Source organism: Tasmannia lanceolata, unplaced genomic scaffold (genome assembly GCF_043159265.1).
Source record: "Tasmannia lanceolata isolate RefF3 unplaced genomic scaffold, GAP_Taslan_0.1 ptg000024l, whole genome shotgun sequence".
NCBI lineage: Eukaryota > Viridiplantae > Streptophyta > Magnoliopsida > Canellales > Winteraceae > Tasmannia > Tasmannia lanceolata.
This window is the reverse complement of record NW_027518701.1, coordinates 4,435,209-4,450,845: the sequence shown is the minus strand read 5'-3', so window position 1 is coordinate 4,450,845 and position 15,637 is coordinate 4,435,209. Positions and strand designations below refer to the sequence as shown.

At 41.8% G+C, this 15,637-nt stretch overlaps 1 protein-coding gene across 50 annotated transcripts in view; it reads left to right on the top strand.

The window, feature by feature from the left end:
* LOC143857156 (uncharacterized) overlaps positions 1-15,637 on the top strand; it is a 60,996-nt gene that overhangs the window by 34,442 nt on the left and 10,917 nt on the right. For 45 of the 50 annotated variants that reach the window (XR_013238485.1, XR_013238484.1, XR_013238483.1 and 42 more), the window contains 3 exons: positions 1,799-1,834; positions 2,102-2,235; positions 2,328-2,369. The exons of 2 other annotated variants lie outside the window; for them this stretch is intronic. The gene's annotated coding sequence lies outside the window, so the exon portion shown is untranslated. Of the gene's footprint in view, positions 1-1,798; positions 1,835-2,101; positions 2,236-2,327; positions 2,370-3,144; positions 3,223-15,637 lie in introns of all 50 variants that reach the window. 3 more of the 50 variants (XM_077367491.1, XM_077367483.1, XM_077367505.1) reach the window with 2 other exon arrangements.

The window sequence follows — 15,637 nt, the reverse complement described above, 5'->3', positions numbered from 1 at the left end:
GATTTTTCATAAATCGTGTGTTTGAATTCGGAGCGTGAAATCGAGTTTGGTGGATTCCTTTCGTTGATACGAATCCATCGGATCCGATCTCGCGTAATTTGGACCCCGAACGAAGAAAATATGAATTTTTGAAGTTTTGGAGAAATTCGGGTTTTTACCGAGGCAGTCGACTGGCTCGTATAAAACCTGCAACCTTAACCGAGGCAGTTATGGCGTGGCAGTTGACAGAGTGAAAGCGTGTGCACGCATAGGGTGTTTTTCATAATTGGGCCGGAGACTAGTTTCCGAGTTGCAGACGATGGTGAGAAGGTGACATTACTTACGTTGGGGAGGATGGATTGATCGATCCCTCTCCAAGGTTGACTGGGTGAGTCAACGGGTTGACAGCTACACATGTGCATCGGCCGTATTGATCGAATCAAGAGGAGTCAGAACTAAGGTGATTCGAGGGTGTGTAGCTTTTACTTTAAAAGGCCACTGGTGGTTTGCGGCAATAGCAGGCTGGTGGCGGCATCAACGAAAAATCTTCAGGTGGCTGGGAAACAAGCCAAGGTGGAACCGAGTAAGCTTTGGCTTTGGATCATAGAGATAATCTGTGTTTCCCACAGCAGGTAGTTCGTTTGTCTCAGTTTGAGAGACACGAAGTTGGCTACACTGATTGTATTTGGATAGGGATAGGCGGGTGAAGCAGACATGGTGGAATTTTTTGAAGAAGAAAGGAGATCTCTTTAGGCTTTGATACAATGTCAAACCACCAATTACCCCAAAAGCTTAAGCTGTTAGAGATGGCGGCTATTTAATCTTTTATAGATTTCAAAAAAAAAAAAAATACAACTATTTTTTTTAGCAGTGCAACTTTTTAATTTAAATTTACCCTTGTGCCATGCATCGCACAGGCTGCCCCACTAGTATTTTTCTATTGCAACGGAAGATTTTAATAGGACCACTCTGGGACACACTGGTATTAATGGAGGGTAATAAGGTAATGAACCATCTACGAAAAAAGCGTCTTTGATTCAGAAGTTACATTATTAAGCCTACCTTAGATCAGAAAAAAAATTTGATGTAACAAGATGAGGTATATGTTGGTGGGATATTTTACGATGTAAGCCCGTGTAGTCTAGTATTTTTCAAAAAATTATTGTGTGGCCCGCACTATAGGATGATCCAAACCGTCCATTTGATAGGCCACAATGGTTGTGCCCAATAAATCATTACATTGGATAGCCGTAGAACTTCGATATATAGAGGAACGGCATGTTATGGAAACCTGTATAGATAGAAACTCATATCAAAATTTGCGATTTGCTAGGGACCGTTGCAGAAGACAATTCGCGGGCATACACCATATAAAAACTCATATTGAGATTTGGGATTTTCTCGGAAAAGCTGTTGCATGAGAGTGCACTCACATATGCTCACTTTTCAAAAGATTTTTTCCTTATTGGTTTTAATTCATAATATGGTGTAAGCTCGAGATTTTTAAAAGGTGTATGCTGCGGTAGTTTTTATAAAAACTCTTTGCAGTGGTTAATTCCCAACGTGGTAGCTATTATAATGGTGGGGTGTTCTTTATTTTTATTTGGTCACGGGATCCTCGTGACCTAGGCGAGATTCAAGTGACTTGGTCACGGGATTGTTGCTTATAAGTCATAACTTTATTATCTCTCCCTACCCACAGCTCTTAAAAAAAATAAAGCTCTTCTCAATGTATGTAGTTCTACTTGTTCGCTATACTCTAATTTTGGTTCTTTCTTTCTTTCTTTATATTTTTTTTTCACTTTCGGTTTTCCTGCAGTTCTTTGAAGTGACTGGAAGAGGAGGAACAAAAAAGGCAATTTTTGTTTTTTCCCCCCTTTTTTTTTGTAATTTTGTTTTTTTTGTTTTTTTTATATGTTTATTTTCACTTTCTTCTTGTGTTTTTTCTCTTTTTTTCTTCGTCAAATTGTTACTATCAACCCTTGATTATAGTTCTGTAGAAGATTATAGGATAATTTTCTCTATTATCATTTTCTTCTTATGATTGTTTTTGTAGATTAAAGAATTAATTTTTTATTTTGGAATATTACATTTTATTTGGGTAGTTTGGTGTTTCTCTCAGAAATCCAGGTTTTGGGTATTTGTTACTCAGAAAGCACTTCTCCTCTTTGGTCTTACTTAGCCTTACATTGTCTGCTCCTATTTCGAAAGCTCTCATGGAATTCAGACCACCTCCTCTAATAGACAAGGCTATGGGTAAACTTTTCATTGCCTCTAAGTTTAAAAGAAAAGTAGGTTAAAATACCATCTCTCTTGCTTCTTTTAACTGTCATATTTATGCATTTCAGGCTAACTAAGGCTATGGAACTGGTGATATAGGAAAACAAAAGGTGTGTATACTATTCATAATCCGTCTTAAACTCTCTCTTCCAGCTAAGCTCTCTCTTCCATTACTCGAAGTCTTATATTTATTTTCCAGTAGCCCTATTTTTGTTTCTATCATTAACAAATACAAACTAAAATATCAGACATGAATTATCTTCTTATAATCCACTAGTAAAAGACCCGTGTAATGTACAGGGGTGATAGTAAAAAACTGAATGGGAAAATTTTCTAAAAGAAAAAAAGAAAATCGGGCCTCCGCATCTACGATTCCATGTTATCCAAGAAAACCCTTCTATGTTCATTTACCCCTATCTCTCTTTCAAGATCCAATAAGTAAAGATAAAAAAGAAGCTCTATAGTAGTAGTGGCTTTGGGGAGGCAAACAATAACAAGGGTTCAAAGGTTTTAGAAAAAAGATGAAACGAACCGTGATTGTGATATCCAAAATAACAAACTGAAACAATGAAAATAAAGAGGAAAATAAACTAAAAGGCCATGGATCTTACCAAATAAATATTGAATTGGGAGGAATTAAAATTAATATCTAGAGCTAAACACTAATAGACAACTATAGACAAAATTAGACTACCTACATATCAAAATATGTTCATTTGAGGGAAGGTGTGTGTAAATACCCAAAATACCCCTACTAAAATTTTCGTCCCCCCTTGAAAAAGAGGGGCGTTTTTGTCAGTTAGAATTTGACTCAGATTAGGGCTTTCTAATAAAGCCTATAAATAGATTCTGTGTGGCTAAACAAACCCTAAATCGGTTGTGCAGCCCTAGAAAGAGAAATCAGATAAAGAGAAGAAGAAGAGCAAGGAGATCGCGAATTCGGAGTCGAAGCCGCGAATCCAGGTAAGATCTTTGAACTGTGAATAATTTGGATAATAAGGAATCCTGAATCAAGGATTATATGAATAAAAAAAAATTGAACCTCTGGATTGATTGTGAGTTTTCTTGGGTTCGATATTGTTTTACGATCCCAAGGAACTCGAAACCGATCAATTAGAATCAGTATTTAGAAATTAGAACTTTAGAGATTCAAATAAGAATCTTTAGCGATTTTTCATAAATCGTGTGTTTGAATTCGGAGCGTGAAATCGAGTTTGGTGGATTCCTTTCATTGATACGAATCCATCGGATCCGATCTCGCGTAATTTGGACCCCGAACGAAGAAAATATGAATTTTTAAAGTGTTGGAGAAATTCGGGATTTTACCGAGGCAGTCGACTGGCTCGTATAAAACCTGCAACCTTAACCGAGGCAGTTATGGCGTGGCAGTCGACAGAGTGAAAGCGTGTGCACGCATAGGGTGTCTTTCATAATTGGGCCAGAGACTAGTTTCCGAGTTGAAGACGATGGTGAGAAGGTGACATTACTTATGTTGGGGAGGATTGATTGATCGATCCCTCTCCAAGGTTGACTGGGTGAGTCAACAGGTTGACAGCTACACATGTGCATCGGCCGTATTGATCGAATCAAGAGGAGTCTGAACCAAGGTGATTCGAGGGTGTGTAGCTTGTACTTTAAAAGGCCACTTGTGGTTTGCGGCAATAGCGGGCTGGTGGCGGCATCAACGGAAAATCTTCAGGTGGCTGGGAAACAAGCCAAGCTGGAACCGAGTAAGCTTTGGCTTTGGATCATTGAGATAATCTGTGTTTCCCACAGCAGGTAGTTCGTTTGTGTCAGTTTGAGAGACACGAAGTTGGCTACACTGATTGTATTTGGATAGGGATAGGCGGGTGAAGCAGACATGGTGGAATTTTTTGAAGAAGAAAGGAGATCTCTTTAGGCTTTGATACTATGTCAAACCACCAATTACCCCAAAAGCTTAACCTGTTAGAGATGGCGCTATTTAATCTTTTATAGATTTCAAAAAAATAAAAAATACAACTATTTTTTTTAGCAATGCAACTTTTTAATTTAAATTTACCCTTGTGCCATGCATCGCACAGGCTGCCCCACTAGTATTTTTCTATTGCAACGGAAGATTTTAATAGGACCACTCTGGGACACACTGGTATTAATGGAGGGTAATATGGTAATGAACCATCTACGAAAAAAGCGTCTTTGATTCAGAAGTTACATTATTAAACCTACCTTAGATCAGAAAAAAAATTTGATGTAACAAGATGAGGTATATGTTGGTGGGATATTTTACGATGTAAGCCCGTGTAGTCTAGTATTTTTCAAAAAATTATTGTATGGCCCGCACTATAGGATGATCCAAACCGTCCATTTGATAGGCCACAATGGTTGTGCCCAATAAATCATTACATTGGATAGCCGTAGAACTTCGATCTATAGAGGAACGGCATGTTATGGAAACCTCTATAGATAGAAACTCATATCAAAATTTGGGATTTGCTAGGGACCGTTGCGGAAGACATTTCGCGGGCATACACCATATAAAAACTCATATTGAGATTTGGGATTTTCTCGGAAAAGTTGTTGCATGAGAGTGCACTCACATATGCTCACTTTGCGAGATTTCAACACAATCAGGTACCCTGGTGAAAAGAACCGAGCTGGTGGTATTACTGCTAGTATGCGTAAACTGTCTGAGATGATAAACGAATGCGAGGTGATTGACTTGCCTTTGGAAGGGGCCAAATTTACTAGGACGAATAATCAGGTGCAGCTTGTTCAATTTCTCATTGATCGTATTTTAATTTCGAAGGAATGGAATGATATGTTTCCAAGTATTTATCAGCGGGCCCTCCCCAGACCTCTATCTGATCACAATCCTATGTTGCTGGAACTTGGCGAATTCTCTAGTGGGCCTACTCCATTTCGGTGGAACATGGCTTCGTGTGAAGATCTGTCTCTTGGTGAAAAGATTGGGGAGTGGTGGAACTCGGAGTCTTTTAATGGATGGGTGGGCCCGTGTGTAAAAAACTCCGGGTGATTAAAGAAAAGGTTAGGGCTTGGGCATCTCTGGATCAGAACTTAAATCATGGCCGTAAGGATGAAATACTCCGGGAGCTAGAAGACCTTGAAAAGAAAGAGGCAGATCGAACTCTCTCGGATGTTGAGAAGCAGGGCAGGGAGGAGATTCTTTTCAAATATGAAAGCATCATCCGTAGGGAGGAGATGACATGGAGACAAAAATTACGGGTGGTATGGTTGAATGCGGGCGATAAAAACACTAAATTCTTCCATAAGATGGCCAATGCTAGGCGAAGGGTTAACTCGATTAACTGTTTACTGATTAACGGTGCTCTTGTGGAAGATAAACAAAGCATTACTGATCTATATACCACGTCGCATAATTGGAGGCCTAAATTGGGCGATTTAACTTTCAAAAGAATCAGTGAGAAAAAAATGGGATGACTGGAAAGGGTGTTCTCGATGGAAGAAATCGAAGCGGCATTACACGTATTAAGGAAGGATAAGGCGCCTGGTCCGGACGGCTTCCCCGCAGACTTCTATATTCAATATTGGGATATGATGAAAATTGAAGTATGGCGGTTCTTTAATGAATTCCATGAGACAGGCATATTAAATAAGGGGATTAACACCACTTTAATAACTTTAATACCCAAAAAGGAGGGTGCTGTCGAGCTCAAGGATTTTCGGCCTATTAGTCTAGTGCATAGTCTTTATAAACTGTTATCAAAGGTGTTGGCCATGAGGATGTGCACTGTGATGGCTGATGTTATATCTAAATTTCAAGGTGCATTTGTCTACAAGCGGCAGATACTGGATGGGGTGCTGATTGCGAATGAGGTACTTGATACAATGAAGAGACATGGGGATTGTGGTATAATTGCGCGCGTAGATTTGGAAAAAGTGTATGATCACGTCGTATGGGGGATGTTGGATCTTGCTTTAGGCAAAATGGGTTTTGGGGATAAATGGAGGAAGTGGATGAGGCCTTGCGTGTCCACTGCTTCATTTTCGATTCTTATTAATGGGTCTCCCCATGGATTCTTTAACAGCTCTCGTGGAATTCGCCTAGGTGATCCGCTTTCACCTTACTTATTTATTATTGTGGTTGAAGTGTTAAGCCGACTATTAGTATTGGCGGAAGGAAAGGGCTTCTTACGGGGTCTTGCAGCTTCAAAAAATTCAGAATTAATATCGCACCTGCAGTTCGCGGATGACACTCTAATATTTTTGGAAGTGGGACTACCATATATGAAGAATCTGAGGGTCTTTCAATGGTTCGCGATGGCATCTGGACTCAAGATTAATTTTTCAAAAAGTACCATTGCTGGTATTAATTTGGATGAAGTATCGGTATGGCAACATGCTGCTGTGCTTGGATGTGAGGTGAGATCCTTCCCAATAACATACCCCAGGTTGCCTCTTGGTTTTGGCATACTGAAAATTGGAATGTGGGATTCGGTATTGACAAGAATTGAGATGAAGGTGGCCTCTTGGAAGAAGCAATACCTCTCCTTTGGTGGGCGGATTACTCTCATCAAAGTGGCCCTCGCAAATATGCATGTGTACTATATGTCACTGTTCAAAATTCCGGCAAAGGTAAGTGCCCTTATCAAAAAGATTCAAAAAGACTTCTTATGGGAAGGTAGGGAAGGAGGGAATAAGAAAGTCAAACATTTATTAAAATGGCAGCAAGTATGCAAGTCGAAAAAGCAGGGGGGTTTAGGTGTTGGAAGGATCAAGCTCCGTAATAAGTCCCTATTGGGCAAATGGTTATGGAGATTTGTGGTGGAAAAGGAGGCGTTATGGCACAAGGTTATCGGGGATAAGTATGGAAGGGGCTGGGGAGACTGGGAGATCGGAGGTTCGTCCGGTAGAAAGGGATCGGGAGCTTGGTGATCGATCATACATGTAAGGGATTTATTCCATCCATGGGTAAGATTCAGGCCTGGAAGGGGAGATGTGGTGCGCTTTTGGATTGATCTTTGGGTCGGTGAATCACCCCTATCTATCGCATTCCCGGACCAATTTCAATTAACCACAAACCGCGAGGCAAGAATTTCAGATCATCTGAGTCCGAAAAGGAACCACGGAGAGATTTTCTGGGATATCCGCCTTCGACGAAATTTAAAAGATAATATGATCGGGTCCCTGGCAGCACTTCTTAAGTTGCTTTCAACTCAATATCTCTCTCGAAATATGCATGACAGATGGTTCTGGATTCCGAACACTAATGGCGGTTTTTCTGTTAGAAGCTTCTATATGAAAATCAGCGAGGGGGAATGATAGGATGTCAGATATAAGGCGAGTATGGAAAGCTTGATAGCGGCCTTCACCTGGACCGTGACTCATAGGTGCATTAACATTTGTGAAAGATCACAGAGGAGAAGTATTCGACTTGCTAGCTGGTGTGTGCTATGTCACAAGAGTACGGAATGTTTGGACCATGTACTCCTTCTGTGTCCCTACTCTTTTGTTGTGTGGATGGGAGTGATAAGATTTTTTGGGATGCAATGGGTAATCCATAGTAGTATTTCGGAAACTATTATCAATTAGCCGAGTGCTTTTAATGGTTGTACCGGACAAAAATTGTGGAACTGCATCCCGTATGCCATAAGTTGGTTTCTGTGGAGGGAGAGGAATGAGAGAATTTTCAATAACAAGTCAACGCCCAGTCAACACATATGCCTTGCAATTATCGTTACCATAATTTTGTGGGGCCAGGGGAAGAGGGGATATCCATATTCGATAACTCATATTTTGAGAAATGGAGTGACAGTGTTGTCTGAAAAGCGAAAAAAAAACAACAGTATCAAACCTCGCTGGAGAGCACCGGAAGTTGGTATGTTAAAGCTCAACTTCGATGGAAGCTCGATGGGTAACCCGGGGCCAGCTGGGATACGGGGAGTATTACGGGATTCAAATGGGACTAAAATCATGACCTTCTCTGGTCCGGCCGGAGAGTGTGACTCCAATGAAGCGGAGGCACGGGCCCTATTATTTGGTCTTCGATTGTTCCGGAGTCACAATCTTGGGCATCTCATTGTGGAGGGAGACTCATCAAATGTTATTTCTTGGGCTACTAATCGATGTGTGGGACCATGGAGATTATCAAATATTATTGATGAAATTCGGGATTTAATTCAGTGCATTGGGCCTTCTTTTGTGCACCGTCGTCGAACAACAAATTCTGTGGCAGATTGTTTTGCCAAAGATGGCGTCAGCCTCCCGGATGTCATTGTCCATTTCTCTGATCAAAGAGGGGAGGGGGTGGTTTCTATGGATTGATGTAATTTTGATAAATGGATGCATGTATTTCACCGTGACATCTTGTCCCAAGTTTTTGTACACCCTTTATTGAAATAAAATTGTTATCATTAAAAGAAAAAAAAAAACATTCTGAGCCGTACAACATGGCTGGCCTCACAACTTTCTATAAAACTTTCCCTTCAACTTCGTACGTATTTTACGATCACACAGAGCTCCTGAAGCATGCTTCCACTTCAACCAACCTGCTCGTATTCTGTGGTTAACATTCTCTTCAATCTCTCCTTCCTTATGTAGGATTGAATCAAGATAGCGAAAGATATCCCTCTTAGGTACCTCCTTTCGAGTCATATTTACTATATCCTCGCCCTGTCTCCTTACATTACTAAAGTTGCACTCCATATAATATGTCCTAACCTTTGGATTCCAAAGTATTTTTACAAAATAGTGTAAAAAATGCTTTGATTCCTTAGCACCCCTCCTATTCCTTCACGGCTTTTTCCCTCTAAATTGGAAAAATGCTTTATATTGATATGACCAAATTAGCTTTTTATGTCCTAAAAATAACGAATACATAATGTCGCGAAAAACCTCAAATTTTCTACTCTAAATGGCTTTTTACGGCTCTATATTGGAAGAGATTTTTTTTATCCCGAAGAAGCAAAGTTTCTGCTCTAAATTGATTTTTTATATCTCTAGAAAATCCAAATTAGAGACAGAGAGAGGGAGGGAGAGAGAAATGACATCCTTTTTACACTATTTTGTTTAGGCTTTCAAATTTTTCTTCTTGTTCTATTATCGACGATATTTCTTAGAGATTGGTTCTTAATATTTTTATCCTTTCTAGCAAACTCAGAAGTAAGATATGCTAGGGGTGCCTCTTTTGAATATGTGTGTGTGTGTGTGTAGAGAGAGAGAGAGAGAGGGAGAGAAAGAGAAATGACATCCTTTTTACACTATTTTGTTTAGGCTTTCAAATTTTTCTTCTTGTTCTATTATCGACGATATTTCTTAGAGATTGGTTCTTAATATTTTTATCCTTTCTAGCAAACTCAAAAGTAAGATATGCTAGGGGTGAGAGAGAGAGGAAAAGGATTGTGCGCTCGAGCGCACCTAAGCTTAGGTGCGCTCGAGTGCCAAATCACATGGGTGCCACATTTTTTGTGCTGATCCAAACCATTCATTTGCAAGGCCCCATCATAGATAGGGTGTGTACCAAAAATCAGGTCCATTGAATCATCCTAACCCCTCCAAAAGTGGAGGGCAAAAATGGGCAGATTTGTGGACAAACAGAGTCTGTCCATTTTGACCTCCACAAATGGATGGGTTAGGATGATCCAATGGAGCTAATTTTTGGTACATACCCCATCTATGTAAGGGCCTTTCAAATGAATGCTTTGGATCATCCTAACAAAGTGGGCCCACATGAGTTTGGGGCACTCGAGCGCACCTAAGCTTGGTGCGCTCGAGCGCACAATCCTTTTCCTCATATATATATAAAGGGTAAAGGGTTCCTGCACTCCAGTGCAGAAACAAGGGTGGGGCCACATTGTTGAGGGGGATCCAAAGCATTCATTTGGAAGGCCCTTTCATGGATAGGGTGTTCACCAAAAATCAGCTCCATTGGATCATCTTAGGGTGTCCATTTGTGGGGTGAAAAAATGGGCAGATTAGTGGACAAACAGTATCTCTCCGTTTTCACCCTCACAAATGGACACCCTATGATGATCCAATGAAGTTGATTTTTGGTACACACCCTATCCATAATGGGGCCTTTCAAATGAATGCTTAGGGTCACCCCAACAATGTGGCCCCACCCCTGTTTTCTGCACTCGAGTGCAGCGCAGGAACCCTTTACTCATACGTGTGTGTGTGTGTGTGTGTGTGTGTGTGATTTGTGAAGAAATGGCTCTTGGATCCTTTACTTCCAAGCCTGCCTTTGTTTGAATGTTGAAAATACACACCAAAGTCGACTAGAAGTAGAAGCCTTAGTAGTGGTTTGTACCAAGGTTTTAAATTTCGGTTTCGGGGTTAATTTCGGTCCTCATCGAAACCGTAATTTCAGCCGAAATCCCAAAATTTCGGCCGAAATTCAGTAAAGGGCGTCGAAATGTTGGTTGAAATTTCTGTAATTTCTGCTGAAATTTGGCAAAGGATTAAAAAATTAATATATTTTCTGAAATTTCGGCAAAATTACCGAAATTACCAAAATTTGGCCCGAAATTTGGTATATTTCGGATTTCGGTTTCTGTCTTGACAGAAATCCGGCCGAAATTTAAAACCTTGGTTTGTACTAGAAGCCTCTGGAATAGGGATTAGTAAGTATGATGGAGGTAGAAAGTAGTAGAAAGTAAGCAGTAGAAAGTAATATAGAAGTGGAAAAAAAGGAGTAGAGTCTAGAGTAGGGATTACTGAGAGGGGTAGAAGAAGTAAGGAACAGAAATAAGAACTATATGGGTTTATATAGAGATTTTCTTGCTTGTAGATGAAAAAGACGAAAATACCCTTCCAATGACTATAAAACAGTAAAAATGACTAATCATACGGAAAATAGTCAAATCCCTCAGATATTCAAGCTCGCCTAATCATTCAAATCTTCCAACAAATCATTGTGCAGATGCAATGATACATATTTTTGTTGATGCATTTACACAATGATGCATACGTTTAACAATAAATACGCTTATTAAAGAAATTTCAGACTAACCTCTTTCCTCTTCAAACGAACACTTTGTAATTGTTCTTACTTGCGTGTTATCATTTATTGGGCAACAATTTACTCAGTGACAACTTCATGGTGGCTGAAGCTACTTGTCATCTAGCCGAATCCGAGGCATCTGATGGACGATGGTGAAACAACTGAGTCCGTGGCATCCAACACTATTTTCTAAGATATATAGTCTTTCCTTTCCCTAGGTAGGAAGGCAAAGAATTCATCCTCAAAAGTGGTTTTTTAAGGCGGCGAGGGGGCCTTGAGAAGGAAGGGGCTATGCTCACAGAGTGCGAAGGCTCTGATGAAAACCAAGGCTCAGGGGCCATCCAAGTATCATTAGAAGATACAAAGCGCGGCTAAGATGGTTGAGCACTGCAAGTCATAATGTTTGCAAAGGCATTGAAGACATATGCCACAAGGTACACCTTACTGTGAGACACATTCAAATTGCGTCAAGGCGCAAAGGAAAATGCAGAAATCTGTTAAGGCGCAGAGTTTTGGGGTCAGGCTCATCGAATGCTTTCAAAGTTGTATGCCTTTCACTTAAAGCATACATATCCAATGAAAGGTGTGCTTTTAGATTTTTTGCAAGAAAACAAGAAATTAAAAGGAAAAAAGAGAGAACCTCCTGCTTGGATGGAGGCTTGGACTGCATGAGCTGCGAAATCTGCTTCTCAATTTGCCTTTTGGATTTTGATTGAACCATATCCACATTTTTTAGGTATCTTGAATGATTACAGGATATCAAAAAGAGGGAAAATCTCTTACTCGTAGATAGGTGCCTAAGCTGCGAAATCTGCCCATCGATGTGGCTGTAATGTTCTCTTTTAGGAACATTGATCTAGTGTTTGTGGATCGAATGGATGGGCCATATGGGACAGCTTTTTGTGTGATTGGACATCATTCGTGGGGCCGGATCATGCGGAGGTGACCTACTTGTGAGGCAAATGGAGTGGGAGTCCCTCTACAGGGCATGGGGCCAAGGGCCATATAGCATTCAAAGAGGATATGATATGACCATAGTTGTAAATTTCATTTCGGTGGCCATTTCGTTTTGGCCACTGAAACGAAATTTCAGAAATTTTGGTCAATTTCGGTCCACACTTTTCATCAAATTTCTGTAAATTTCAATAAATTTTGATCAATTTCGGCCGAAATTCGGCCAAAATGAAATTTTCATCATTTCGTTCCGGTTTTCGGCCGACACCGAAACATTTCGTCCATTTCGGACGAAACGAAACGAAATTTACAAATGTAGATATGACACTTTGGAGTGTTTCAGAGTGGTACTGAAATGATATGGGCACCCCTTCTGTGTGTATTGGGCAAAAGCTACTCTCTTGGACATTTTTGCCTGGGCATTGATTTGATATGGACACCTTGTTTTGTATTGGTTATAAGTAGGTTGGATAGGTAAGGAAAGGGGTATGCTTGCATATTATCTCCATGTCACGAAGTGAAGTTCGCTAGTGTAGTCGATCAGCCGTGGTAGTGAGATAGTGCATCTCCTACATGGTGAAGGTGCAGTGAGCACCCCATCTAACCTCTATCCCCCATCCTCCTTGCAGCAGTGTGCACTTGGAGATCACCCATCTTCCACAATCATTCAAGAGAACACCCCCTCCATGAGCAGTGCGCCCTTGGATGCGGCAACCATCTATCCTTCCCCATCTACTCTTCTACTTCCTTACATATTCTCCAGTCCACAACATCCCTCCATGTAATGCCCCCAATCTTCTGTATGTGACTAAATTTATACATGAAGAGATTAACTTCAGATTCCCCATCTACCGTCTATCTTTATATTGTGTTTTTGCATATGGTGTATTAAATGGAGTGCTGCCATTAGTGCTATATGAATGCAATGCAGTCTTTTTCTTGAGGGTTTAATGTTCTTTATAGAGGTTGAAGAAAATGGTCATTACAAGTGGTATCAAAGCATCATCCTGCCAGCCTCGGTGGCGAAGGGAACTCACAAAGACACTGTGAGAGTATTGGTCCACGTCTGGACTGCATTTAGATTCTAGATTTCTCCATCCACGAAGCCCACTAGGTGTTTGTGGAAAGTTCCAAGTGAAGGTCACGGTTTTGGGCTGTTTTGAATTGTAGAAACACACTTGCGACTGCGCCCACAAACTGTTTGTAGAAAAGCTGAAGAGAAGTACATAGTTCTGGCCAGTTTTGGGCTGCTGAAATGCCAAGGCAAGGACGCCCCTAAGTGTTTGATGAAATGCTCCAATGAGAGTTGCTGACTTTTGGTTGTAATAGCTTCCATCCATGGTGTTTGAAGAAATTTCCAGTGAGACTAACCAGCTATTGTTATTGGGATGATCAAGCTGTGGCACCCCCTAGCTGTTTGAGGAAAGGCCTAAGAGAAATACACGGTTCTGGCAGGTTTTGGCCTTTAGAAACACCCTGTTAACTACGCCCCTAAGCTGTTCGACGAAATGCGGCAGTGAGACTGGCCAACTGTTGTTTTGCAAAAGCTTTCCCAACCTCAATTATTTGACAAAATGTACTAGTGATACTGGTTACTTGAGGGCTGTAGAGACAACCAACCATGTTTCCCCCAGGTGTTTGATGAAAAGCCTACATAAAGAATATTACAAATTGGCCTAGTTTTAGTATACGTCTCAATCAACACACCATGAAATTTTGATTGTGTGGGTTGGATTCTGCAAACACAGGTGTTGTATAGGAGTAACTACGAGGAGTAATCAAGTTTTTTTGATATGCATACCAACTGTTCGTCAAGTGGTCTGTGAGGGACTACACGTTCTGCACACCAACTGTTTGTTCGGTGGCCCATGAGGAAGATAGAGCCATTAGAGGGGTTGCATCCTACATAAGGGGACTGATCTGCACCCCCCATGGGGTCCCTCCGGAGTGGGTCTAGGTATGATGATGTTGAGGCACCTGTGGTAACACGTTTGGCTGCCGCTATCGACACACGATTTGCCCACCTTGAGCGCACCCTACTTGAGGCTATGGAGCGGTTGGTAGCTCAATCAAGGAGGGGTGAAAATTTCAAGGCAGCAACTGAGCCTCCTGATTTAGGGAGCTCCATTTCCACATCACTTGCCATAGAAATACCATCCTGTAGACACCCCATTTTGACCGAGCCCTAAAGTCCCTAAGGTGGGGTCGTGATCCTTAAGTTGAATAATTCCCAGAAAGAGTGGGCCCAAAATGAGAGGGTGGCTTGACTTTCCGCCAGCTAATGGCCCACATTCGTGGGTACAAATTCCCCAGGAGGTTGTTTATGTTCACAGGGCTGCCCGTGCAAAATTTCGGGACAATCGGACCAAGAATTTAGAATAAGACGAGCGGAGATAGGGCAAGTATCAAAACATGGGAGTGCGGATACCATCCCCATTTATTATAAAAGCCAAAGGATTTCATGGGGATTTGTCATCTTCAGAAGGGCGCATTTGTAATTCCCATGTTCCTTATACCTTAAGCAATCCTTGGTGGCCCTTGGATAAAGTTAGAAGGCTAGGATTGCATGGGAAAAAGGGGATCTTCCTTTTATTTTACCCCCTTTCTTCTACCCGAGCCACCCCCCCTGTAAAGAAGGAGAGTTGATGTAAACACACTGGATGGGGTTATCCCTGGAAAGATGAGGGGGGATGAATATATCACTTCCCTATACTAAACCCATCAAATTAGGGCTTCACAAGGAAAAACCCATTTCTTTGAGAAAACCAGAGAGAGAGAGAGAGAGAGAGAGAGAGAGAGAGAGAGAGAGAGAGAGAGAGAGAGAGAGGCCTCCTTCTTCATCTTCTCCGGCCACCCTCCAACCGCCGGCTACTCCTCCTCCCACCACCTCGGCCCACCACCTCGGCCACCACACCCCCTCAGAAACCACCTTCCCTTGCAGCCACCTCTCCACCACCATCAACCTCCACCTTCGGCCTCCACCCGAGCCACCATCTCCAACAACCATCTCCGGCCAACTCCCACCTCCCTCACCTCTGCAACTCCCAAACCCAATCTAAAAAAAAACCACCTCTCGAATTAGAGCTACAGGGAACCAATTTTTGGTGAGAAGCAGAGAGAGGGAGAAAAGAGAAGCAGGGAGAGGGAGGAGCTCCCACCGGCCACCATCACCACCATCTCCGGCCACCGGAGCTCCACCAATCATCCCCAAACCCATCCTCCGACCGGCCAGCCACCACCACATCCCCAATCTCCTCCCATCCTCGCCGCCGGCCAACCATCAAGCCACCAACCCCATCTGCCAGCCATCTTCTCCGGCCAAACCCACTTCGTAAACCCATCTTCTCCAATCAAACCCAAACCGCCGCCACCTCCATTCTCAGTCACCATCACCATCATCTACACCATCATCCCCATTTGCAACCACCATCCACCAAGCTCCGGCGAGATCCCTTCAATCCC